Source organism: Mustela erminea, chromosome 4 (assembly GCF_009829155.1).
Source record: "Mustela erminea isolate mMusErm1 chromosome 4, mMusErm1.Pri, whole genome shotgun sequence".
NCBI lineage: Eukaryota > Metazoa > Chordata > Mammalia > Carnivora > Mustelidae > Mustela > Mustela erminea.
This window is the reverse complement of record NC_045617.1, coordinates 56,454,702-56,482,419: the sequence shown is the minus strand read 5'-3', so window position 1 is coordinate 56,482,419 and position 27,718 is coordinate 56,454,702. Positions and strand designations below refer to the sequence as shown.

Sequence of the window (27,718 nt, the reverse complement as noted above, 5' to 3'; positions counted from 1 at the left end):
TAAAGAAGGAAGGAAGGAAGGAAAGAAGTGATGTGGGGAGCAAAGGCAGAAGGAAATGTAGATAAAATTAAATGTCCTTATAACCTGAAGCCCATGGACAAATACTCGAGGCAGGCAGAGTGTAACATTCCTTCAGGAAACTCCCAACGGCCTTCATGTTAATGCTTTGCTAGAAGGAAGAACAACCTTAGCTGGACAGTAGCTAGGCCTGCAGGAGGGGAGTCTTGTTTAGCATATGAAAGTCCCTTTGGAAACTTCCCTTCATCTTTCCTCCCCCAGCTGCAAAGTATACCATCAGCCTGATGAAGTCCCAGAACCTAAGTCAGGTTCGGTGGGGTGAGGAGGTTCGGAGCTGACGACTAAAGAGAGAATTCTTAAGACGTCATGGGTGCAAAATGGTGGTTTATTAAAGCACGGGGACAGGGTCAGGGGTGCCTGAGGAATGCTACACATATGGAGGGGAGCAGATGAAAGGGGGGGTGCAAGGTGCCAGCTTTTGCTTTGTCCTCAGCCAGCCTACTGCTCCCTCATCAAGCCCTTCCTCACAACCACAGTGCTGCTCCTTCTGCCCACAGGTTCTGTCCCTGTGCTTTAATAAAACCACGTTTTTACACAAAAGGTGTCTCAAGAATTCTTTCTTGGCTGTTGGCTTGAAGCCTTGCCACTCCAGACCATCCTTAGAAGAAAGGAAGGAACAGAACAAAGGAGAGAGAGGAAGGCATACGGAGGGGAGGGAGCAAGGAGAAAGGAGTGGAGAAGGCAAGAATGGGTGAGAGGACTGATATTGAAGAAGAAAATTACCCAGAGCAGGCCCAGGCCTGGAGGCCCCAGAAGGTGGAAAATCTCTAACAATAAACTAGAGCTAGCCAGAAGCCCTACTGGGAGCAAGGGATAACCAGCCGCTTCTGCTTCTTTAAACAGGCTTCCCACTACAGGCTCCCTGTACTACTGTTCCCTCCTACAGCAGCCCTCACTCCCCCAGTTTAAACCCACCTACCAGCAGTCAGCATAGCCCTTGAAAGCTATTTGCAGTCCCCTATAAAAGCCCTATAACCTTATTGCTCGGGGCACAGAACTTGAAGCATGAACTCATCTGGGTCCCCTTCATAAATAAATCCAAGTTCTCCTACTTCTCCAAGTGTTACTTGGTCTCTTGCAGGTCTGATTATTTTTCTGCAACAAAATCTTCTAACCAACTCGAGCTTGTCTGTCCAATGAGCACCGAGCTTTAACAGTGAAGAAATACAGATTATTTAGTTGTGTGATGCCACCCAGGAGAACAGGGAACTAATGCTCAAAATCCTAAACTGTCCGGGACTTACAAGTGAGGGTTTTTAAAGGCAAAAATTAGGGTATCTGGGTGGAGCTGATGTAGTTTTAGAATATAGGTGAAGTTTGGTGGGGTGGGGTCCGGGGCCGAAGACCAAGAAAGAATTCTGGAGACCTCTTTGGTGCAAAGAGGTGGTTTTATGAAGCACAGGGACAGGACCCATGGGCAGAAAGGCGGTTGTGAGGAGCAATTGATTATATACTATGGGGTCGGGGGAGGTAAGGAAAAAGGGAGGTTTTCCAAAGGACTTTCATATACAAAGAAGACCCAGGATCTTGGAGGCCTAGCTACTGTCAAGCTAAGGTTGTTTTTTCCTGTAGTAAAGCATTAACATTAAGATAGTTGGGAGCCTCCTGAAAGTTGGCCACACATATCCCACCCAGGAGTGGGGTGAGGGGACAGGGGAGGTTTCAGGGTATCAGCTTATGCTTTGTCTTCAGCTAGCCTTCTGCTCCCTCATTAGGGTGACATCCAATAATTGGTGGAGAATGAAATCATGGTCTTGACATCTTATTTCCTGTTCTTTGACTCTGGTGTGTCTGGTTGAAAAGGGATCCACTCAACGATGGTAACTCTAAAAACATCTCTATTTAGTCAGTGAGTTAATAAAACAGTATAATGGGGCAATACATCCTGTGATTCCTACCAGCAGTAATTTATTACATTTAAGTGACTGTGTAAGTATTCTCCATTACTGACTACAATGATCTTGTATAACATGTACCTAAAATTCTACCACGGTGATGAATAGTGGCGGACGTGCAGTTTCACATATTCTGCCTACATTCTATTTCCCCCCACTGTTGTTCCCAGAAGTCTTCAATCTCAGTGCCTTAATAAAATAGCATTTACTTCGTGCTCACATCCACTCACATTCAGGTTAGCGACTCTCCTTCAGGCCTGCAGCAACCCCTGGTGGGACATATGGTCTCTAAGTCACGGCAGTGTGTCCGCTGGAGGCTTGTGTGGGAGGTTTGTGGGAGCCAGACTGAGAATGGATGGTGGTTACGTGGCCCCTGGAACCTAAGCAGCAAGGGAGGTGGGGAAACGGAGTCATCCTAATTCCTAAAGTTATAAACGGTGAACGTGTTTCACTGTTTCTGCCAGTTCTTATCCTCATTCTATAGATAAGAAAACTGGGGCTTAGCTGTACATGTAGGATACCTAGTGCCACTCAGCTCATACGCGATGACAGAATTGACACGACCATCAGAATCCAGGGCTTACCGTACTGACACTAAACCATCAAAACCCCTAAATCATGCACTGAAACTGAGTCGGCAACTAATATCAGCCTTCTGTGACTATTTCAAGTGACCTCAAGGAAGAATCAAAAACAGGAGGAACCAGAAAACCAGTTAAAAAGAGACATGTCAGTGTTGGGGCCGAGGGCAGGCCACCCCAAGATGGGCCACTCTGGCATGAGGATTATTTTGAGTTGAAGACAATCAAGAACCTGCAGGCTTAAAAGAAATATTTGGCGTCCCTTAACTACACAGTAGAATTTAAATTGGAGGTGTTCCCCAAAATAATAGGTATTATCAGAAATAATCTTTATCTGGGCCACCCATCTGTAGGCCAGGGCAAATATCTAATTACCAGACATTCGCTTTTCTTACTGCCCTCTGAACTGCATACCTTTCCTCTAAAGCCCCAGACCCCCGAAACCTTCAGGATGACGTATACACCTCATTTTACCTATCTTTAGAATTTCTGTGTCTATATGGATTCTCCATCTTTACACTAGTAATCAGTTTTCTCCTCTTAATCTGGTTCATATCAATTTGTTTTTTAATCTGGCTAGGAGGACCCTTAAAGGAGACAAGAATTTTGCCCCCTGACACAAGCAATATTATAAACAATCAGAAATGATAGAAATATAATATATTAAGATGACCTAAGGGTCTTTCTCATGTCTCTGTGGAAATCAGGAAATCTTAATTTTAACAATAGTAGTAGATTCAACCTTGTGACACACTGTATTTGGAGAACCGCTTCCTAGTATATATATTCCTTTCCCTTTTTGTATATATAATCCCCTGTAGCAAGTAGCTTCAGAGCAGTTCTGCAGAGCAGCCTGATAGTTTCCTGAGCTATTGTCCTTAGTAAGACAATAAATAAAACATTTACAAACCTCCTCTGAGGTTGATTTTCTTTCACTTGACAACATCTCTTGTATCTTCAGCATATTCGCTACCTCAGCTACCCCGGTAAGCACAGTACTTGCTGATGTAGGAAAGAACATTACGGTTCAAAGCTAACGGCTAAGAAAGAATTCTTGAGACATCTTTGGTGCAAAAATGTGTTTTTTTTAAAGCACGGGGACAGGACACGTGGGCAGAAAGAGCTGCACTGGTCAGGTGGCATGGCCCATTGTATACTTTCAAGTTGGGAGAGGGGGTTAGGAATAGCCTCAGTCTCTGAGGAATTTTGGAAACAAGGCTTCTAAGACCTTGAGGTGGCTAGCTATTGTTGGGAAAAAGTCATTTATTACCATCTTATAAAATCTGAGTCATGAGACCCTTCAGATGTGTATTGGTGGTTCATCTGCTTGGAGGAGGATTGCCAACACGTATCTTTGGGATAGAGATGCAGGAAGTTTCTGAAAAAAATTTTATATCTGAAAGTAGACTTACAGCATCCTGGGGGGTGGGGTAATGTTACCTGTTGCCCTTAGCAAAGTCTTAACATGGAGACAACTATGTCACCCTGCCTGTTTCAAGAACTTGTCAGTGGCCTGTAAGTAGTAAGGACATGTAATTTTCCCACATCACTTGCTAGTGCAGCTTCTTTTGATATATTTTCTTTTTTCAGTTTTTCACTACAGTCTGTTTCCATGTAGCCACATTCACTAGCACATAACAGAAACTTATAGCACAGAGTGACTTAAATAACCTTAATCCTTCCATAGTGAGATGTCTAATTTACCATAAGCACTGGTGTTGGGGGGGAGCACTTTTTTTGTTTGTTCCTTTGTTGGTTGGTTTAAGTAGGTTCTATGCTCATTGGGGGCACAAGGTGGAGGTGGGTGGGTAGGGGTGTGGAGACCTGGGCTGAGATCAGGGATCAGATGCTTAACTGCCTGGGGCACCCAGGCCCCCTGGGGGGGAAAGCACTTTTAAATGATTGAAAACATCATCAAACTTCCTAACATCCTTATAAGTTTTTAATCAAATGTCAATTAATGTCTCTTCTTACTGCTTAATTGTTAAAGAACTAGTTAAAGCACAATGAGCTAGGGAGGGTGTGAAATTCATACACCTCCAGGATTACTGCAGAACCCTAGTGATACAGTGAAATACTTCTCTAGGAGGGAGGACATCTACTTTGAGCAGTTTCTGCTCATTCAGACTGGCAACATCTGTCTTGATGAAACACAATCTACTTCTCCTATAGAACTAAATACCATTTGTTACTTGGTTAGATACAATTTCTTTCTCCTGTAAAGAGCATACCCTTAATGGAGAGAGTGTTGCAGTCTCCCCAGCAAAAGAGAGGTGCAGAGGTTCAAGGCTGAGACCCAGAAAGATGGAAGGGATACAGGGGATCTGCCCAGGGAGTGATCCACATTCACAGTGCCTAGTGAGCCCTATAAATTGACGTGACTATTCCAAGATATAAGAAGGTTGTAATTCATGGCATCGTTTATATTCACTTTTTTTTTTTCCAAGAGATTTTATTTATTTATTTGACAGAGAGTGAGAGCACAAGGAGGCAGAGTGGTAGGAAGAGGGAGAGGGAGAAGCAGTCTCCCCGCTGAGCAGGGAGCCGGACAGGGGCTTGATCCAAGGACCCCGGGATCATGACCTGAGTCCAAGGCAGACGCTTAACTGACTGAGTCACCCAGTTGCCCCCATATTCACTTTTCGGATCAGGTTTTCTGCTGCAGATTTTCAGAGGATTCCCACCCATTCTAAGAGGTAGTAAAATACTGACCAAAAGATGTTTTTTTCAGCATGTTCTACCTTCAGAAAGACTGTTCATTGCTTCTTTTACCCCAGGTTTGAATCTACAGATCTGAGCTTTGAACCCCAGAGACTATAAATACTATCCACCTTTCCTTTTCTACTCAACTATTATAAATTTGCCTAAATATAAAGACTAACCCAGCAGGCAAATATGCACTCATGAAAGATTTAGTTTTCCCTGATTATCATCTTGCTGTTTACCGTTTCTATTGGCATAGGCAGGAAAAACTGAATAAAAAAATTCGATGTTCTCTGGTTATTCTGTATGTTAAAATAATGATACAGAGCATTATGTATAAAGTACAAAGCAGTTTCACTTTGAATCGAAAGTATCTATGTTTCTCTTCTTTACAACCAACATAAATATGAGGCAAGTTTTAATTTTATCTCCAAAAATATTTATCAAAAGCTTAAGAAACACCATCTCTGTGTATTTAACATAAAATAAAAGTATTTCCAAGCTGATTAAGCTACAGTCTGGAAAGATTCCTAAACCATGACTGAATATTACAAATGAACTTCATCCCCACTGCCTGAGTTAGCGGAAAGAAGAAAATCTTTTTCACATTTTGGAAATCATAGGCTCACTTCAGATCTTGGAAAGAAAACCTGAAATTTTGGTGAATTTAATTTTTTAGCAAATACTTTGTCCTTATACTTTTATTTTTTTATTATACTTTTTTAATATAATTAAAAAATGAAGTTAGGAAGGGTTATCTATGCATATACCATTGCCCTCTTTAACCATGTACCTGCTCAGAGAATTGTTGCAGGTTTTTCCAGAGATTTTAAATAAAGTACCAATTGTTACTCCACTGGCCAAAGGCATGAGTGAGGTTCTTTTCTTTTTGGAGACCTTTATGTACAAATGGGTATCACAGCAGTTCACACATGTAGTAGATTGTTGCTGGGAATCGGGGGTCCGGATGGGAACCTCACTGTCTTGTGATTTTCAACCATGCTCCTTCTGGCAGAAGTAAACCTCATTGTTGAAAACAGACAACCAGGATCATCAGGGCCTTTCAAGCCTGAGGTTTTAAATAAAGCAGTTGATAATAATGAATGTGAAAAATACAGTGGAGTGCTTTTAAGGCAGTGTTTCTTAACCAGAGCTGCATTGTGGAAAGCCCCAGAGAGCTTACAAATAAATAAAACACATCTGGGCCTCATCTCCCAGAGTTTCTATTGTGTAGCCAGGTTTGAAAATCACTGTCTTAAGAGTATGAGTATAGACACTAGATTTAAGGGGAAAAAAAAAAAAAAGGGAGAAGCCAACCTCACAATTTGTAGAAAAATCTATTTTAAAAATGTGCTCCTCCCTATAATCCTGGTTCATAAATTGTAAAATAAACTAATAGCTCAGCCCTCATAGCCTAGGAAGCCCCCATAGAATCCAGCAAATAGAGGAAGAAAAGGCACATTAAGTAACATTAAACAGCACTGTTAAGGGATGAAGTTTCTTGACTTCATTACTCTTCATCTTCCAACAGGAACCAGTCTGCTCCAGTAGGAGCTGGGTTTAGACTGAATACTGAACAAGGCAGTGTGGGAACAGGGTGGGAACAGAGAGGCAGATAAACTCTCTGCGCTTTCAACAGCAACAACAAAATCATTGGTTTTTACGCTCTATATTTTCCTCTCCATATAGATATGGATTCCCTTTTCTCTTAATCTGTGTTCCCTCAGACCTCCCATGGTTCTTGTATCGTCTATGAAGAATCCCATACTTGATTCACTAAGAAGCCAATTCAAAGAGAGCCAAGCATTTTGCTCTGTTCTAAGAGTTCACAGGCAATTCATAAACTAGACACGTACGCAAAATGTCCAGGAACACAAGAGTGGGAGTGACCCATTCTGGTTCCCACGGCCGCCTGTGTCTGCTGCATGGTTAGCCTGCCTGGCCAGACAGAAGAGAGCTGTTTAGCAAGAGGTGCTCAGTGAGCGTATAAATGACTGTGTTCTACCAAGGTTTACATCTTCCAGAGTGCCTTGTATGTAGTAACTGCCCAGTAAATACCCATCAATCAATCAATAACAAATACTAAATTTCAGAGGGAGATTGTCTTCAATGGTGTCTTTCCTTAGCCATTAATAATAAAGGAAATGCAGAGGAGATTGTCAGTTTAGATGGCATTGTGTGCTCCTGACACCCACCTGTGAGTTGTGGGATTTTCTTACAGTTTCATTTCTTTTCTTTTTTTTCTCTTTTCTTCTCTTCTTTTTTTTTCTTTTCTTTTTTATTTTTTTAAGATTTTATTTATTTATTTGTCAGAGAGAGAAAAAGTACAAGCAGGTGGAGGGGCAGAGGCAGAGAGAGAAACAGACTCGCTGCTGAGCAAGGAGCCTGATATGGGGCTGGATCCCAGGACCCTGAGATCATGACCTGAGACAAGGCAGATGCTTAACCGCTTAACCCACTGAGCCAACCAGTCATCCCTTTCTTATAATTTTTAAGAAGAAATGCGCTATGACTGGTATGTGTGTGTGTGGGGGGTGGGGTTTGTGTGTATAAAAGGTAAGACTTGTCCTAGATACTCTTGAGACTACAAAGATGGATAAGGAGGAAGCCCATAGCAGCAGAAACTATAATAGATCTGTTCCGCAAGTGGTGTCATTTAATTTATTATTACTTAATGTATTATTATTTAATTTGATTTAATCCTTCACAACAACCTTATGAGTTTAGGTAAATACTTTTTCTTAGATTTGTTGCCAGATCTTCTTCTATAAGTCCATCTTTTTCTTCTAAACTAGAATTTCCTCCCCTCAAAATTTATTAAAACAGAATATTAAGAGTATTTTATGTTCAAATGATTTTGTAAACTCCCAACTAAACAAAATTAAAGATGTTTCCTTATTACAGAGCATCTTAGAGCTTTGAAATGCAATATTCATTGGAAGTCTCTAAGAGAGAGATATGCACACAATACCGAATCTGACAACCATCTTGCCAGTTCAGATGAAAGAATGAAAACTAGAGATCATATTGCTTTCCAGACATGCCTGGACTGGCCAAGGATCCTATAGGAATGCAAACTCACTAGCTTAAATATAATCACCAAATATACTTCATGAAACTTCTAACATAAGGAATAAAGACACTTTTCAGATTTTAAGTCTTTCTCAAGAGAGAAAAGACCTGTGGCGTCTGGGCTGCTCAGTTGGTTAAGTGGCTGCCTTTGGCTCAAGTCATGATCCAAGGGTCCTGCGATTAAGCCCTTAGTCATGCTCTCTACTCAGTAAGAGTCTGTTTCTCCCTCTCCATCTGCCTCTTCTCCCCTTTGCCCCTCCCTCCACTCGTGCTCCCTCTTTCTTGCTCTGCTCTTTCTCTCAAATAAATAAATAAATAAAATCTTAAAAAAAAAAAAAAAAAAAAGACAAACAAGAGAGAGAAAAGACCCCCAGAGGATCAGACAAAGTAGTACCAGAGCACCCGCCAACACGACTTCGTTGTCCTCCCATCAATGGTGTCTACTATTTCAGGAGACACCTGCCCCAAGTTTTGTCCTCAAATATCTTCACTTGCCAGCCATCTGGGAGTTCAGGGCTTTGGGGTATTAGCTCCCTGTTTCCCTGGGTGGCACCACACCAATAAACTGCCTATTTTTCTTTGCTGCAAAACTTGGTGTCGGTTGTATTTTTTTTTAAATTAACATAAAATGTATTACTTGTTTCAGGGGTACAGGTCTGTGAATCATCAGTCTTACACAGTTCACAGCACTCACCATAGCACATGCCCTCCCCAGTGTCCATCTCTCAGCCACCCCTCCCTCCGTTCCTCCCTCTCCAGCAACCCTCAGTTTGTTTCCTGAGATTAAGAGTCTCTTATGGTTTGTCTCCTTCTCTGGTTTCATCTTGTTTCATTTTCCCCTCCCCTTCCCTATGATCATCTCTCTTGTTTCTCAAATTCCTCACATCAGTGAGATTATATGATAATTATTTTTCTCTGAGTGACTTATTTTGCTTAGCGAAATTTGGTGTTCATTTTTATTGGCTTGCTGCACACTGGTGGGCAAACTCTTATTGGGTTCTGCCACAGTAATAATTCAACTGCTTTGGCCATGGAATCCTTTGTTAAGATGACTTCTCTTGAGGACACTGTTTAGAGAAAACTTTTCATATAGTCCATCTCCAAGAAGAGTTGAATAAAGGCACAAATGCCTAGTTTAAAGACAGAATGTGGTCAGTGTTCTCAGAGAGATAGAGATAGAAGTCAGGGAGGTTCAGAGAAAAGAAAAATATAGCTCCAGGTGCTAGAATAGGCTGCCTGGGAAATATGACATTTGTACTCTATTATCAGTGGCATAATTTTCCTCCCAGGACCCCATATTCCAAAACCAGTGATTAGCAATCTTTGCTGCAATTTGGAATCCCTGGGAAGCTTTACCAAATGCTAATGTAGCTAATGTATGGTTCCTACTCCAGACAGTCTGATCTATCTGGTTTGGGATGTGACCTAGGCTTTAGGATTTTTAAAGTTGGCTGCATGATAATAATGAGCAGACAAAGCTGAGACCGTAGCTGTTCACCTTGACAAAATCTGTGACTTGACCTATCCAGAATGAAGTACTGACACTTTCTTTGCAATAATTCTCATGCTACTCCTAGCTGTTCCCATAACCAAAAGCCATAATACAGGTTTTAGGTTTTAATCTTATTTATATTTACACTAGTATTGTAGATGCTTTCCAGATTTGCTTCCTTCTTTCAGATTTTCTTCCCTCTGGTATATCTAACATTTAAAAAAGTAAGGCTACAGAATCATTTCAGACAAGATCGGGCATGTTCACGGTGGTATGGCCATAGACTACAGAATCATTTCAAAGACAGTATAATAGAGTCACTAAGAGCACAGGCTCAGTGTCAAACTCTCAGAATTCAAATATATTTATAAACTTAGGTAAGATATCTAACTTTTTAAGTCCCAGTTCCCTCATTTGTAAAACCAGACTAATAATAATACCAACCCCTTTTAGGTTGTCCTGGGGATTTTAACAAATTAACCCTTGAAATATCCAGTACAGCATCTGGTACATTTTTAGGGGTTCAGCACAAGTTGCCCCAAGATGTGTCACTTTGACGTGCAAATTATTTCAGCTGAAAATAATCAAGGCCCAAAAGACTCAGGAAGAAATGTTGATCTTCTCCCTAACTGCCTAAAAAAATTTAGATAGAGGGGGTGCCTGGGTGGCTCAGTGGGTTAAAGCCTCTGCCTTCGGCTCAGGTCATGATCTCAGGGTCCTAGGATGGAGCCCCGCATCAAGCCCCGCATCAAGCCCCACATCGGGCTCTCTGCTCAGCAGGGAGCCTGCTTTCCTCTCTCTCTCTCTGCCTGCCTCTCTGCCTACTTGTGATCTCTGTCTGTCAGATAAATAAATAAAATCTTAAAAAAAAAATTAGAGGACATGTTCCTGAAAGAGACCTATTGTCATAGGTAACTACATTATGAAATGAACTAGGGTGGTAATCAAGGAGGAACTTAGCAAAGTCTCTTTATTAAAATCCCTCCCTATGTCCCATTGTTTCTGGATGGCCGAGCAAACAACTGTTCACCAAGTGTTTACTCTTCCTGTTCTTCCTGTGAATTTCCCTCATTCCCTCTGAAGCCCCAAATGCTTACTCCCTCTCTTCTTAGCTCAGGATGACATATATACCTTGTTTTGCCTGTCTTTGGAATCTCTCATGTTTACGTGGATTGCCTGTACATTGTAATCCAATTTGATTTTCTACTGTTAATTTGTCTCAGGTCAATCTGATTCTTAGACCAACCAGAAGAATTTTAGAGGTTAGAGAAAAAATTTCCCTCCCAACAGCGTTCATTAATTGTTAGCTGTTTTCATCATCATTTTATCACTTTTTCAGTTACCTCGCTAAAACTGTCTAGAAGTTGGAGAAAGCTTGTTAGAAGCCTGTTAGGAGCTGGAATCTCGGGCTTTATTCCAGACCTGCATTTTCAAGGTGACCTGTATGCTCATTCAGGTTAGAGAGGCACTGCTTTGGTTCAGTGGTTCTCAGCTTTGCTACAGATTGGAATCACCTGAGGCACTTTTTAAAAATCTGCCCCAGACCAATTAAATCAGCATTTCTGAGGCTGAAACTGAGGCATCAGTATTTTTAGTGTCATGGGTGATTCCAGCATGGAGCTAAAGTTGAGAAACTATGACTTAGCTCTAGAGATTACCAATAGCACCCAAAGTCCTATTTCTCTCCCTTCCTCACTCTCATGCTCTTTCTCCCCTTTCCTCTCTCCATTTCTCTTTCTGCTTCCTTCTCTGTCTGCTCATCTACTTTAGCCAGATTCTATTTCCCTTTCCAAATATTCATGCTTATTCTTTCCTCAACCTATGTTCAGATTTTGAACTCTAACTCAATAGTTGATAACCCCCTTATTTGATGGAGGATAAGCTGGTTATTCCAAACTCATTAATCCTTTGCCACTTTCTAGATGAGTCCCCACACCTGTGATTACTTTAATTCAGCCTCAGCACCACCTGCCGATATGACATCCTTTACACTTTAATCTGTTAAAGGGAAGTGTCTATATCTATTTATACTTCTGGTAGGTGAACATTAGTAGTCACAAAACAAACAATAAAAACTTTATTTAAAAAAATTGTCCAGAATAATTTACGAAGAGGGCAAAAGGATAGATTGTAACTCCTATTTTATTTATTTATTTATTTGACAGAGATCACAAGTAGGCAGAGAGGCAGGCAGAGAGAGGGAGAAGCAGGCTCCCTGCAGAGCAGAGAGCCCAATGTGGGGCTCGATCCCAGGACCCTGGGATCATGACCTGAGCTGAAGGCAGAGGCTTTAACCCACTGAGCCACCCAGGCACCCGACTCCGATTTTTTTTTTTTTTTTTTTATAGCTTTCAGACTTCTTTTACTTTCATGATCCCATGCGATTCTCACAACAGGCCTTTAAAGTATTCTCAACACATTTTGCACTCAAAGTGATGTTCAGAGGATTTAAGTGACTTGCCCATGTCTGCAGAGCTAATGAGAGACTAAGCCAGGCCTTAAACACTTACTTTCTCGTATATTTGAGACTGTATCTCTTACACCATGCTCCAAGTCAGAAGTTCCAAAATGTGATTGCTCATACTCAGTGTCAGGTAGTGCCAGGTAATGAAAATAAAGTGGAACACTGTGAGCCCATGCTTCTCTCTATCTTTGTCTAATTATGTCAGGATGCCTAGCAAAACCTGCTTCTGTGGCTTACACATTCTGTATTATACAAGAAACAGAATTCTGGGATTTTGAATCTATTTTTCTTCAGTTTATTCATTCAAAAATATTCTAGTCCCTGGTCAAGCTTCTGTATAAAACCACTAAATAATTTTCCTGGATAATGGGTTTGCAGCAATGTCTTCAATCTGAAATTTATCTGATTCCCACAGACTCACTCAGCCTGCTCCTCTCACTGAATATGGTTCTGGAATAGAAGGGAAAGGGGATGGAAGGAGAGCTCCAAATAACAGAAAAACAAAGCAAACAAATAATAAGTAGGAAACTGCATCACTTATTTCTCAAGAGCATTGAATTAAATGATAAAGCACCAGTGAAAAAGCAACAAGACATTTTGCTCAAAAGTAAGCTCGTTGCATTTTTAATTTCATTCATCATATTTTTTAGCTCCAGAATTTGTTTCATTCTTTTAATTGTATAATTGAAATTTGCTAAGAAGGTAGATCTTAATGTTCTTACCACAAAAAAAAGGAGGGGGTAATTATGTGAGGTGATAGATATGTAATTAACTTGATTATGTGATCATTCATTTCACAGTGTATATGTATATCAAAATAAGTTGTGTCTATTAAATGTATACAATTATTATTTGTCAAAAAAGTTAAATGCAGAGCAGTATGTCTATTCATTTCAATAAAACTAAAAGGTTATGGTCATATACCCATAGGTACATACTATTTTAGAAGATAGCAGTTGTCCTGGAGAATAGAAATGAAGAGTTATTTATTTTTACCTGTCCTCTTTAAATAAAAATTGAATATCAAGAAGAGGAAGAATAGACCAGAAGTTTATTCAACAGTCTGTCAGGCTTTAAATTTAAAATATTTTTAATATTTTTAATATTGAATATTAAAAATAATATTTTTAATATGAGCATTAAAAATGCTCATAACTTTGTGATGAATGCTCTTTTGAACACAACCCCAATTTTTTAATACTTATGCATAATGTACCTATCAATACTACAAGTTACTTGTAGTATTTTATTGCCACCAAATAAGTGTTTTAATGAAATGGAAGGCCCAGAGACTTTCTTTAGAAATGATATCAGTCACTCCTTTATATCAATAATATATTGTCTGTTTCCCTATTATAGCACATGGATGTGTCTATCCCAACCACTAGACTAATAGATATCAAGAGAGCATGTGATATCGTTTAACATTTTTTTGTATTGTAACAAAGCCTTGTTCAGTATTGAATATTGTACACATGTATTAAATGTTGGCTACTTGGGACTGAATTGAAAAACATTTAAATAATTGTTGAGATGCCGTCTCTTTTCCCAATGCCTACAACGGTGCTTTGCACTAAGTGGGCCTTTAATTGTTATTAATTAATGAATAAGCTAACAAAGTGAATGAACAAATGATTTATTATTTTAAAAAAATGAGTATACAGGACACCTGGGTGGCTCAGTCAGTTAAGCATCCAACTCTTGATTTTGGCTCAGGTCATGATCTCTAGGTTGTGAGATCAAGCCCCACATTGGGCTCTGTGCTCAGCAAGAGATTTTCTTGTTCGAGATTTTCTCTCTCTACTTCTGCCCCTCCCCCCACTCTCTTTCTCTCTCTCTCTCTAAAATAAATAAATCTTTAAAAAAATGGGTATGCTTTAAAAAAAGGCTAATTTATTTAGCAAGTTCTAAAAATTTGAAGTAATTAAGACTTGCTAAATGAAAGTAGCCATGTTATTGCTATAAATAAGTGAATAAGTTTTAGCCTGGTTATTTCTGTTATTTTCTGAGTTCATTTGTTACATCTCAAATACCCAAATTTGACATCTGTTGGGCAAGGGACTTTCAGATTTTCGAAGTCCTCCTATGACAATTACTAAGAATGAATGCTTTTTAGCTGGTAGTGAAGCAAAACTTGAAGGAACTTCAAGGAGAAATAGATGAATCCATTATCATAGTTGGAGACTTCAACACCCTTTCTATCAGAAATGAATAAATCCAGTAGGCATAAAATTATTAAGAACTTAGTTGAACTCAATAACACCATCAATCAACTGGATGCAACTGACATCTATAGATTATGCAGCAACAGCAGAATACACATTCTTCTCAAGCTTCCATGGGACACTCACCATGAGAGACCACATTCTGAGGTACAAAACATACTTTAAACATTTTTAAACCAATAATAGTTACAAGGCCTCCTCTCAGACTACAGTGGACTTAAACTAGAAATCAGCAACAGAAGGACAACTGGAAAAGCCCAAAACATATGGAAGCTAATAGCACCCTTCTAAATAACACACAGATTAAAAAAGAAATCTCAAAAAAAAATTTTTAAATACATGAAAATGAAAACATGTGGGATAAAGTAAAAACAGTACTTAGAGAGAAATTAATGCATTAGAGAAGAAGAAAGATCTAAAAACCTCACCCTAGGAAGCTAGAAAGCCAAGAGCAAATAAAACACAAAGTAAGCAAAAGGAAAAAAAAAAAAACAAACAAAAAAACAAGACAGAGCAGAAATCAATGACATTGAAAACAAGAAATCAATAGAGAAAATCAGCAAAACCAAACTTGTTCTTTGAAAAGATCAGTAAAATTGATAAGCCTCTAGCCAGGCTAACTAAGGAAAAAAAGAAAGAGGACACAAGTTACTGCTATAAATTAAAGAAGGAAAAAAAAATGAAGGGATATTATTACACATCTCATGTAAATTAGAAGGAATAATAAAAGAATACTATAAACAACTCTATGTTCACAAACTTGATAAATTAAGTGAAATGAACCATTTTCTTATAAGACACAATCTACCAAAACTCACATAAAAAGGAATAGATAAGGGCTAGGCAATGGGAAAAATGGGTGAAGGGGAGATGGAGATATAGGCTTCAAGTTATAGAATAAATAAGTCACAGATATAAAAGGCACAGGATAAGGCATATAGTCAATGATATTGTAATACTAAAGTAAAAGGACAGACAGTAGTTACACTTGTGAACAGACCATAGTGTTTATGGTATAAAAATCACTCAGTTGTCCATACAATGTCAACTATACTTAAAAGAAAAAAAGAAATAGATAAAATATTTTCAATAAAATAAGAAAAGGGGAACTTTATCAACCTAATAAGAAATATCTACAAAAACCTAAAGCTGATACTAAATGATGGAAAGTTTGAAGCTTTCCCACTAAGATCAGATACAGGCAAAAATGTCACCTCTCACACTTCTTTTCAACATGTATTAAAAATCTGTACTAATACAATAAAGCATTAAAAGGAAATAAAAGATATACAGATTGGGAAGAATGATTTTTTTTGGGGGGGGGGAGAATGATTTAAAACTTGGTCTGCAGGTAATAGGACTGTCTATGTAGAAAACCCAAAAATCTTGACCAACCCCTCCCCCAACTGGAATTAATAAGTGATTTTGGCATAGTTGCAGGATACAAGTTTAATGTATAAAAGTCAATTCCTTTCCTATAAACCAGCAGTGAATAAGTGAATTTTGAAATTGAAAATACAATATCCTTACAATAACATCTCAAAAAGTTAAATACTAGGTATAAATCTAACACTATATGTACAAGATCTATATGAGGAAAACTACAAAACTCTGATTAATGAAATTAAAGAACTAAATAGAGATATTCCATGTTCACAGATAGTAACACTCAGTATTGTCAAGATGCGTCCATTCTTCCTAATTTGATCTATAAATTCAATGCAATCCCAAACAAAATTTGCCAATATTGACAAACTGATTCTAAAGTTTATACAAAGAGGCCAAAGATCCAGAATAACCAACATGATATTAAAGTAGAAGAACAAAGTTAGAGAACGGATGCTACCCAACTTCAAGACTTCTAGATCAAGACAATTTACAGTATTGGCAAAAGAATAGACAAATATGTTGGTGGAACAGAATAAAGAGCCCAGAAACAAGTATAAATATAATCAATGGATATTTGTCAAAGGAGCAAAAGTAATAAAATAGAGCAAAAATTGTTTTTTAACAAATAGTGTTGGAACAATTAGACATCTATTATACAAAAATGAATTTAGACATAGACTTTACAACGGTCACAAAATTAACTCAAAATGGATCATAGACCTAAATGTAAACCACCAAGTTATAAAACTCCCAGAAGATAACAGGAGAAAATCTAGATGATTTTGGGTATAGCAATAACTTTATAGATACAACACCAAAATCATGATTCATGAAATAAATAATTAATAAGCTGGACTTCATTAAAATTAAAAATATCTGCACTGCAATGTCAAGAGAATTAGAAGACAAGCCACAGACTGGCAGAAAAAATTTGGAAAAAGGCACGTCTGAAAAAGGATTGCTATCCAAAGTATATAAAGAACTTTTAAAATTCAACAATAAGAAAACAAACAACCAAATTAAAAAATACCAAAAACCTTAATAGACACTGGACCGAAATGGAGGTACAGATGACAAATAAGCATATGACAAGATGCTCCAGGTTGTGTGTCACCAGGTAAATGCAAATTAAAACAACAATAAAATGCTACTATACACCCTACTCTAGAATGGCTAAAATCTGGAACACTGACAACATCAAATGGTGGTGTGATATGGAAAAACAGAAATTTCATTCATTCCTGGTGGGAATGACGAATGGCACAGCCACTTTGGAAGACAGTTTCACAGTTTCTTACAAAGCTAAGCATGCTCTTACCATACTATCTAGCCATTGGGCTCCCTGGTATTTACCCAAAGGAATTGCAAAGTATGTCCACACAAAAACCTGCACGTGGATGTTTAAAGCAGCTTTCTTTATAATTGTCAAAATTTGGAAGCAACCAAGATGCCTGCCCTTCAGTTGAATGGAATAAATAAACCATGGTACATCCAGACAATGGAGTATTATTCAGCAATAAAAAGTAATGAACAGACAAACCATAAAAAGGTATAGAGAAGCCTTAAATGCATATTGGAAGTGAAAGAAACCAATCTGACAAGGCTACACACTGTATCCTTTTCAACTCCATGATATTCTGAAAAAGGCAAAACTGTGCAGACAGTGAAAAGAGCAGTGGTTTCTGGGCCGGGATTGGGGAGGAGGGGGGATAGTGGTGGAGGTGGGTGGTGTGGGATGTATAGGCAGAGAACAGAGAATATTTGACGTAGTGAAAATACTCTTTATGATATACTAATGATAGATACATGTCATTATACATTTGTCATTATGCATGTCATAGAATGTACAGAATCAAGAGGGAACACTAAGGTAAACTATGGGCTTTAGGCCATAATGACATGTTAATGTAGATTATAACAAATTTACAGTATCAATTGTAACAAATGTCTCACTTTGGTGTATGATGTTGATAATAGGAGAGGATACACATGTACGGAGGAATGGAATATAGGAGAAATATCTGTAAATTTGTCTAAATTTTGCTGTGAACCTAAAACTGCCTTAAAAAATAAATTCCTAAGGGGCGCCTGGGTGGCTCAGTTGGTTCGGCATTTGATTCTTGCTTTCGGCTCAGGTTGTGATACCGGAGTCCTGAGACTGAGCCCCATGTCGGGCTCTGTGCTTGGGATAGAGTCTTGTTGGGATTCTCTCTCTCTCTCCCTCTGACGCGCCTGATCTTGCACTTTCTCTCTCTCTCAAATAAAGAAAAAAAGAAAGAAAGGAGGAAAGAAAGAAAGAAAACTTAAAAAAAGTCTTAAGAAACAGTTATTGTTGGGGTGCCTGGGTGGCTCAGTGGGTTAAACCCTCTGCTTTCGGCTCAGGTCATGATCCCAGGGTCCTGTGGAGAGCCATGTCTGGCTTTCTGCTCAGCAGGGGTTCTGCCTCCTTCTCTGTCTTTGCCTGCCTCTCTGCTTACTTGTGATCTCTGTCTGTCAAATAAATAAAATCTTTTTTTAAAAAAAAAAGAAAAAGTTATTGTTAATTGCGTTAGGAAATATAATAGCATTATGGATACTCACGCAAAAAAACTATATATTTTTAGCAATATACATTGAAGTGCTTACTGATGAAACGATGTAATATATAGTACATACATTAAAAATAACTCAAAAATAAAATAGAAAAAATAAAAAAAGACACAAGTGTGGAAAATTCAGATAACTATCGAAAATTAATGATGAATAATAGGATATTATTATACGATTATCTATACTTCCATAATACATTTTATTTAACATTACATTTTAACAACAAGAAAATGGTACACACTAAAACCTGAGCCTAGAGTTATAGTTCTTCCTGAAGGTGAACAATTTTTTTCAGACCTTGTTATCCTTTAAGAATTATCCTACATATCAATAATTAGATTACTCTATATTCTACTTATGAGACCATGCCATCTACCCTGTTTGGTATTTTGCTGTTTCACTTATTTTGGGGTTTGCATAACATTATATAGAGAGCTGTATCATGTTTCTTAATATCTGCATGTAATTCCATCTCACAAACCATTTTAACGAATGTTTTATCTGTTCATATTCGTGATAGAGAAAATGACTACAAGGTTAAAAAAAATCTATAGAAACATTTTTTCCCACTCTCCAATGATGCATGCCTGACCCTTAGCAGGGAAGAGGCCTTTTAGCCATAAGCCCATCACTAATGGGAAAGCTGGCACAGGTTCATCATTTCCTAGTCTTTCCTGACCCCATATGCAGCATCAAATGCCAAATGTACATGTGTATGCCTGGGTATCTGATAAAAAATGTTTTTTCTTTTCCAAAATGAATGAAATAATGTTACCCAGTGGCAAGAAGAGAGAAGGAACAGAAAGTTTAAGAACAGAAAATATATTCCCCCTGCCAAAAAAGAAAATATATTTCTCTTGAGGTTAAAAGGACATAACTTTATATTAAAGATCAATCTAAAATAAAGAATATTTATTATCCAGAAAGTCGTACAAAATATCTTTCAAAGGGCACTTGGGTGGCTCTGTCGGTTAAGCATCTGCCTTCTGCTCAGGTCTTGATCCCAGGGTCCTGGGATAAGGCCACGTGGGCTCCCTGCTCAATGAGGAGCCTGTTTCTCCCTCTCCCTCTGCCACCCCTCCCCCCGCTTGTGCTCTCTTGCTTGCTCTCTCAAATAAATAAATGAATTCTTTAAAAAAAAAATCCTTTCAGAATTAAATGTAGGTTTTTTCAGAGGTTTGAAGCCAAAATAAGAAAGATAAGACTATTATTCTAGTTTAATTCTCTCCTTCTTGTTCTTCTAAAGTAAAAATAATCATTTAAAAATATTTAAAATATTAAAGGATTAAAATTAAAAGTTGTAATTGTTAAGGCTTTATTTTCAAGAAAGAAGGACAAACATTAAACTATAGAAGCAATTTGTACTTATAGTTTGAATATATTCACATTCAATTAGGAAAATGACTAAAGGATGCCTAGAAATTCAACCAGAAATAATAAGTTATGAAAAAGTTTGTTTCTTACTATCTCCTAATACACTGGTATACAGAATGATAAAACTGACCCTCACTATAAAGTAAGAAAAAAAATTTTTTTCTATTAAGGGCTGTAGACATTGCTCAATGTGATCCCATACCAACCCACATAAAAATTAGGAAAAAATTCTGTATATCTCCTATTTTTCTACTATTTACTCAATAATTTAATAAGAGTTATGTGAAATATAAAAGTATACATATTTAATATTTGTCTATCTCTCTCTAAATATTTTCTTTTTCCAATAATGCCCACCATTACTAAAGAATAAAATGTGGTTCTTGATCTCTATGGTGATGTTATAGTCACAACTATATCCATAATACAGTTTCCCATTAACATTGTCCTCTTTGATAACTGTAAGCATTTCCAGACTTGCTCCTGGAAGCCTTTGCCACTCTAGGGCACACATCCTTAGGATGTTAGTTTTATCTTCATTTATTCCCTCAACTCTAATTTCATTATTCAAAACCTAAAACAGAATAATAAAATGATTTAGATAGAAGGGACCTTGAGGTGCCCAAATGTGACTCCATCAACACTGCACTACTAATAACTATCATTCATTGAGAAATGATTGTATACCAGGCACTGTGCTAAGAACTTTTCATATATCACATCCTTTAGTCATCCAAGCAATTCTATGCAATAGATACTATAATTATCTCCAACTGATGGTAAGATAAAAGTGGTTCATAAATGTTAACTATCTTGTTCAAGCTTACTGTAGAAACTAATTAATTTTGTCTACTCAGGATTCACTTGTCATTCTCCTGATACTCCAGTTTTCCTTTAAGAAACCTGTCATATCTTCCTGCTCTCAGTCAATAATCGAGTTGAAGATGACCCTATCCTGGTTCTAGGAGAGGAAATCTGCTCAAGACCATGAAAACCAGAAGCCTGGTTCAAGGGTAGGTGTATGTCCTAAAGAGGAGTAATCTAAATAAATCCAAGGGTAAATGATGGTGCTTTGGGAAAAGGGGTACCCTCATTCTGGGGAGTTTGCTGAACTGATAAGATATAAACTTGGATCTCACAATTCAGAAAAAAAGTGGAAAGGGATGAGACAGCCTCCTTATAACATAAGTCAGGTCTGAAGTCTGAGCTATTCGTGGGTAGGCATTATATAAATTCCCTTTTGTAAAGTTGGCTTGAGTTGATATTCTTCGTATTGCACTGGAATGAGTCATTAAGCTGATACAGGACAGAGCCAGGAAGTAAACCCAGGTGTCCTGTTCTAATCCCTTTATGCCACAGTATTGGGATTTGATTTAACCCGCTGTTAGGTCTAAAGAACTAGAACAATTTAGAACAAGATTTAGCCGTAGAAGGTGATCCAGAATTAGACCCTGAGTCAAAGGTCTTTATGAAGTAATTTAGTGAGGACATGCTACCAAGGGAAACTAGTAAGGAAGGGGGAAAGCAGAGGTGAAAAGGAAAAGAAACCAAGCAAAAGTGAAATTTCTGGCAGCCCCAGCGTGATGTGTGAGGGAGCTTTGAAATGTAAACTACATTGCAGAGTTTGTCCTGCCTTGAGCAGGGAACTGGGCTTCTTGATTGGATTCTAGTCAGCCACTGGCCAGTGGGCCACGCTGGGTGGAGGGAGCATACATTTCCAGGTATTTGCCCTCTTTGCACATACTGGACACAAAGCTTCAGTAACCCAAGAGCAGCCCTCTGAAGGACCACTACAGAAAGTAGGTCTGGATTAGAGGAACCTTTCCTGGTTATCTGGCATGACCAGCTTTTCTGGAGTAGAATCCTGGATATGGTTTGGCTATAGAAACGTCTCAGTAAGTGATGTGAGAGAGATTGGCGTTCAAGTTGTTTCCTTGACTCCTTACAATGTTTCCCAATTCGTGGACAACATTTATCCAAGTCTACAATTTTCTTTCATTTCTCTTGGTGCCAGAGAACATTTCCCCAGCTGCACAATGTTGACCCTACCAAATATCCTTAACTTCACTTAGCATGAATTTTTTTCACATTTACAGTGGAGAAAAGAATAGAGCACATATCGATAAGTTCTTTTAAAAATTAAATGACAAAATGCATTGTCATTATACCTAATACTAATCTATTTGTAAATTATAGCCAATATGAGTTGAATTGTGTCTCTGCCAAATTCATTGGTTGGAGCTCTAACTCACAATACCTCTGAAGGTGACTTATTTGGAGAAAAGGCCTTTAAAGAGGTGATTAAGTTAAAATGAGGCTATTGTACTTTCCAATCTGCTGGTGTACTTTAAAATGAAATTTGAACAAAAAAGAGATACTGGGCATGCCCACACACGGAAGGAAGACCATGTGCAGACATAGCAAGAAGGTAGCCATCTGCAAACCAGGGACAGAGGCCCAAGGAGAAACCAAACTTGAGGCCACTGGCCTCCAGTATTGATCTTGGACTACCAGCCTCCAGTAAGTAAGAAAATAAATTCCTATTGTCAAGCCACCCAGGTTGTGGTGTTTTCTTATGGTATCCTAGCAGACTCATCTCACACATATCAGAACTGCTCCTTCCTTAATTTTTCATTCCAGTATCTTATCATTCCTGGGTATGTATGAGTAGACAGCTTTATGTCAGGAAAAGAAGGTGTCTCTTGAGAGTTTTGGGTCTACTAGGTTGATTACTTGAGAAACCGTAAAAGAAAATGGAATAATTTTCCCAGAAGGAAATATTAAATAGACTCATATTCCATATTCTCTGATACTGTAGTGCCCGCAGGCAGGAAATTATTCTCCATGCATTAGCTCAGAGACCACAGCAATGTCAGCAGGAAGACCAGGTAGAATAAAGCCAGAGTTTAACTGCATTTATTTTCAGAGCATCAGTAAAAGTTGGGTTGGAGTGAAGGTTGGTTCTTTCTTTGGCCTCTCAGGTCTAATATTGACTCATCAGCTCTATAAATGCTACTTAGGAACACTAGTTACTTAATAGAAGCTGAACAACCTCCCCATGTCATGTCTATGATTCTGAAAAATGAATCTAGGAAATCAAAGTCATAAATCTCTGTATAACTGCCTTCCAAAGGAAATGATTTCTTAAATGATTTTTATTGGAATAGTAGGTCCAACACATAAATCCAGAGATGTAATGAAGCTTCTCAAGATGGAAACAGAAAAAAATGAGTTAATATATTAGAACAGAGAAAGAGAACTATGTGGTATTCTTTTTTGAAATCCTGGTTAATGATCCTGAAGCAAAAAGAATGGCTTGGTCTGTTCACAGAATGGCTTGGTCTGTTCACAGAGCATCTCTATGGGCATTATCCCATTTGAAACCCAGAATAATGAAAGAGATTAATCAGGGAAGGTAACATAAGGCCAAAGAATTTACCAGGTATTTTGCCTGAGAACAAAACAGTAAGTGAACAAAAATAAATCAAATTTTACAGCATTTCCTATGTAGGCATCTAATACAACATTCATAATGATAAAGGTGAATTACATTCAGGTTGATTAATGTCCTGTCAAGCCAGAAGACTTGCCTTATTGTGCTTTTCTATTAAAAATATTGTTGTTGTTTAATAAAACTTTGAAATTGTATTCTTCATAATTTATGGACAGTGATTAAATATAAGAAGCCAAATGGAAGGGATAGAAACAGGCTTTCTAACTATTGATCACTCTGTAACATTCCAAGATGAAGAGCTAGAACCAGCATTTGAGATCCATAAGGGATCTAGCTTCATGGTCTCTTAAGGAACTTGGAAAGATAAATTCTCCCAGCCATTCTTCTATCTTGTCATTTGTTCAGCCAGGAAAATCCAGCTCTGTACATAAAGATGAGAGTCTGTATGAGTTGGGGTCTGGTGGGGAGACAAAAACTGTAATGTGGTGGTCTTTGGCTGTGTGTCTGCTTGGCCAGGCTGCAGTCCCCAGTCATTCAACCCAACACCAATCTAGGTGTTGCCATGAAGGCATTTTGCAGCTGGTGATTGAAGTCCATAATCAGTTGACTTTAAGTACGGGTGGTTAAATCCAGGTGGTCCTGATTCGGTTTGCTGCAAGGTCTTCAGAGCACAGCTGAGGTTTGAAAAAGAAATCCTGTCCTTGGATGGCAGCTTCAGCCATGCCCAGGGGTTCCAGACATTCATGTAAGCCAATTCCTTGTTTTATACAGACACACCCACACACATATATACATATATATAATTCCTTGTTTATTAGGAATAATTCCTTGTTTAAATTCCTCTCTCTCTATATATATAAATTGTTATATATACAAATTTTATATATAGTTTTATTTTCTATAAATATTTATTTTATATATTATTTATATATATTTTATATATAAAAATATTTATCTAATCTCCTGCTCGTTCTACTTTGGTTGAACCTGAACTCACATACCAGTTATTTGAACAGTGAGAATTTAATACAAATAATTGCTAAGTCGGTAAAAAAATTGTTAACTGGGTAACTGGAAGGATAAAAAAGAATGCTGAGATATCACAGAGTTAGCAAGAGAGGAGGCAGATACCATCTCTAGTGCTCAGGGCACAAAGAAAAGCATGATGCTGAATTATTACATTTGAGAAATTGAGAGGACTGAGCCCCTGGCCTGGGAGGCAGTGCTAGCTGACTGGTGCTGGTGTCTCTGAGTAGGCATTGTAAGGCTGGTTTGGAGAAGAGGGGAAGACTGTAAATTGGCTTCTGCCGGCTGCTATAGAAAGGCGCTGCCTGAGGGCAGAAGCAAGGGACAGGGGGATACTGAAAGGAACCGCCCCAGACAGGTAGGAAGCAAACAGGAAGGGGCGTGTCCACTCTTTCTCCCAGAGTCTTGCAATCTCCTTCTGGTGTTCCCTATATTTTGACAAAGCAAAAATGTGGTTGGCATCGGATTCAAACATTCAGAAAGATAAAGTTAAATTAGATCGAGTGATGAATTTCCTATCAATCAAGAAGACTTGACTTCATGCACTGTTCCGTCCAAGCAGGTAAGTTTGGCACTGAGAGAAAATGGCTTATTAACTGGAATGCGATGAATATATTGCTCAGAATATATATATGTGAAAAAAGTTATGTTTTCCCAAAGAAGAACCAAGAAAAGCATGTGAGTGGACACATCTGCAGTATTATCACTTCTTAGGTATCTACTTTTTTAAATATAGTGAAATCAAAATTATCTACCACTACAGTTTATCCTTTAAAGAGCAGCAATTTAAATCCTCTTCTGCTTAAAAACTCACTTCATATTCGAGTCCTTATAAATTGCCTCTATCGGTCCATTGAAAAGTCTGCAAGAGTCACACCAATTACCCAAACACCTGTAAAAATACTCAACCAAACTAATTACATTCTTTGACTTGGGTCAGAAGTGGAGACAGTGTAGGAGTATACACCAGCTCCTAGGGGTCTGTGCAATGTTTCAGCTGTGAGCAGAAAGTGCTGCAGGAATAGAAAGTGACATGATAAACTGGTAAAAATTAGGAGGTGAGAAATGGCCAGATTTGGAGAACAACTTGGAATAAAGAATGAAGAAAGAGGGAAATATGGATCAATCACCCTGAGGTGGTTGTAGGCAGAGGCCAATAACAACACAGCAGCCCCTCACTCGGTGTGGCTCACAGATGTTCATTGCACCGACCCTCCTGCATGCCTTCCTTTCGTGCCCTAGACATCAACCTGAAGTGTTTTGAAAATGCCATATTTGTTCATGTGCCTATAACTTCTCACAGGTTCTGCCTTCTGCCTGGGATGTCTTTCTTTCCTTATCTATGAATGACTTACTTCAACTTCCAGTCTCAGTTCACACTTCTCAGTAACACCTTCTCTGACCCAGGGCCACAGCACTGCCATGACCCAGGAGTGTAATACACCTTCGTTTTACGTAAGTGTTTTCCCTTGGGGTTACGCAACATGGCAGCCTCCCTCTGACCTCCTCCAGGCACCAGTCATCCTGCTCCCTCTTCCTCTCTCCCTTCCTTTCCCTTCCATCCTCTTCCCCTCCCTCCCTCTTCCCTCATTCCCTTCCTCTCTCTGTCTCTATCTATCTTCATCATCATTATCATCTACATCATTATTAGTCACCTAGGGCTGCTGTAACAAAATAGAACAAAGCACAGACTGGGTGGCTGAGACCATGGAAATTTATTTTCTCACAGTTCTGGAGGCTGGAAGACTAAGATCAAGGGGCTGTCGGGACTGGTTTCTGGTGAGGCCTCTATTCCTGCCATGTACACAGCCATCTTCTCCCCTTTCTTCTTACATGACCTCTCCCTGGGTACACTCTGAAAAAGAGACATCTCTGGTGTCTCTTCCTCTTTTTTTTTTTTCTTTTTAAAAATTATTTTTAATCAAATATAATTAACATACAGTGTTATGTTAGTTTCAGGTGCACAATATAATGATTCAAAAATTAGATACCTGGGGCACTTGGGTGGCTCAGTTGGTTAGGCGACTGCCATTAACTCGGGTCATGATCCTGGGGTTCTGGGATCAAGCCCCATGTCTGGCTCCTTGCTTGACAGGGAGCTTGCTTCTCCCTGTCCCTCTGCCTGCTACTCTGCCAGCTTGTGCTCTCTCTCTCTGTCAAGTAACTAAATAAAATTAAAAATAAAAAATTACATACCTTACTCACTGCTCATCACAATAAAGGTACTTTTAATCCCCTTCACCTCTTTCACCACCCCCCCCCCGGCCCACCCACCTCCCCTCTGTAACTACCAGTTTGTTCTCTATAGTTAAGAGTTTGGTTTTTTGTTTTTCTTGTCTTTCTTCATTTTGTTTTCTTAAATTCCACATCCTTTGTGATGTGAAATCACATGATATTTGTCTTTCTCTGACTGACTTATTTTGCTTAGCATTATGCCCTCTAGATCCACCCATGTTGTTGCAAATTGAAAGATTTCACTTTTTGAATGGTTGAGTAATATTCCATTATATGTTACACACCACTTCTTTATCTCATTCATCTATGGTTGAACACTTGGGTTGCTTCCATATCTTGGCTATTGTGAATAATGCTGCAATTAATGTAGGGGTGCATATATCTTTCCAAAGTACTATTTTCATATTCTTTGGATAAATTCCCAGTAGTGGAATTATATGACCATATACTAATTCTATTCTTAATTTTTTGAAGAATCTATGTACTGTCTTCCACAGTGGCTTCACCAGCTTGTGTTTCCACAAACAATGCACAAGTGTTCCTTTTTCTCCATATCTTCACTAACACTTATTGTTTCTTGTGTTTTTTATTTTAGTCATTCTGACAGGTGTGAGGATATATCTCATTGTGATTTTGATTTGCATTTCCCTAATGATGAATGATGTTGAGCATCATTTCATGTCTATTGGCCATATGTATTTCTTCTTTGGAAAATATCTGTTCATGTCTTCTGCCCATTTTATTTTTTAATTTTAATTTTTTATTAAATTTTTTTATTTTTTTATAAACATATAATGTATTTTTATCCCCAGGGGTACAGGTCTGTGAATCACCAGGTTTACACACTTCACAGCACTCACCATAGCATATACCCTCCCCAGTGTACATAACCCCACCCCCCCAACCCCCCTCCACCCAGCAACCCTCAGTTTGTTTTGTGAGATTAATAGTCACTTATGGTTTGTCACCCTCCCGATCCCATCTTGTTTCATTTATTCTTTTCCTACCCCCCAAACACCCCACATTGCATCTCCACTTCCTCATATCAGGGAGATAATATGATAGTTGTCTTTCTCCGATTGACTTATTTTGCTAAGCATAATACCCTCTAGTTCTATCCACGTTGTCACAAATGGCAAGA

General features: G+C 38.5%; 1 pseudogene; it reads left to right on the top strand.

Annotated features, from left to right (window-relative positions):
* Positions 1 to 2,518: 2,518 nt before the first annotated feature.
* LOC116589334 overlaps positions 2,519 to 27,718 on the top strand; it is a 46,959-nt pseudogene continuing 21,759 nt past the window's right edge.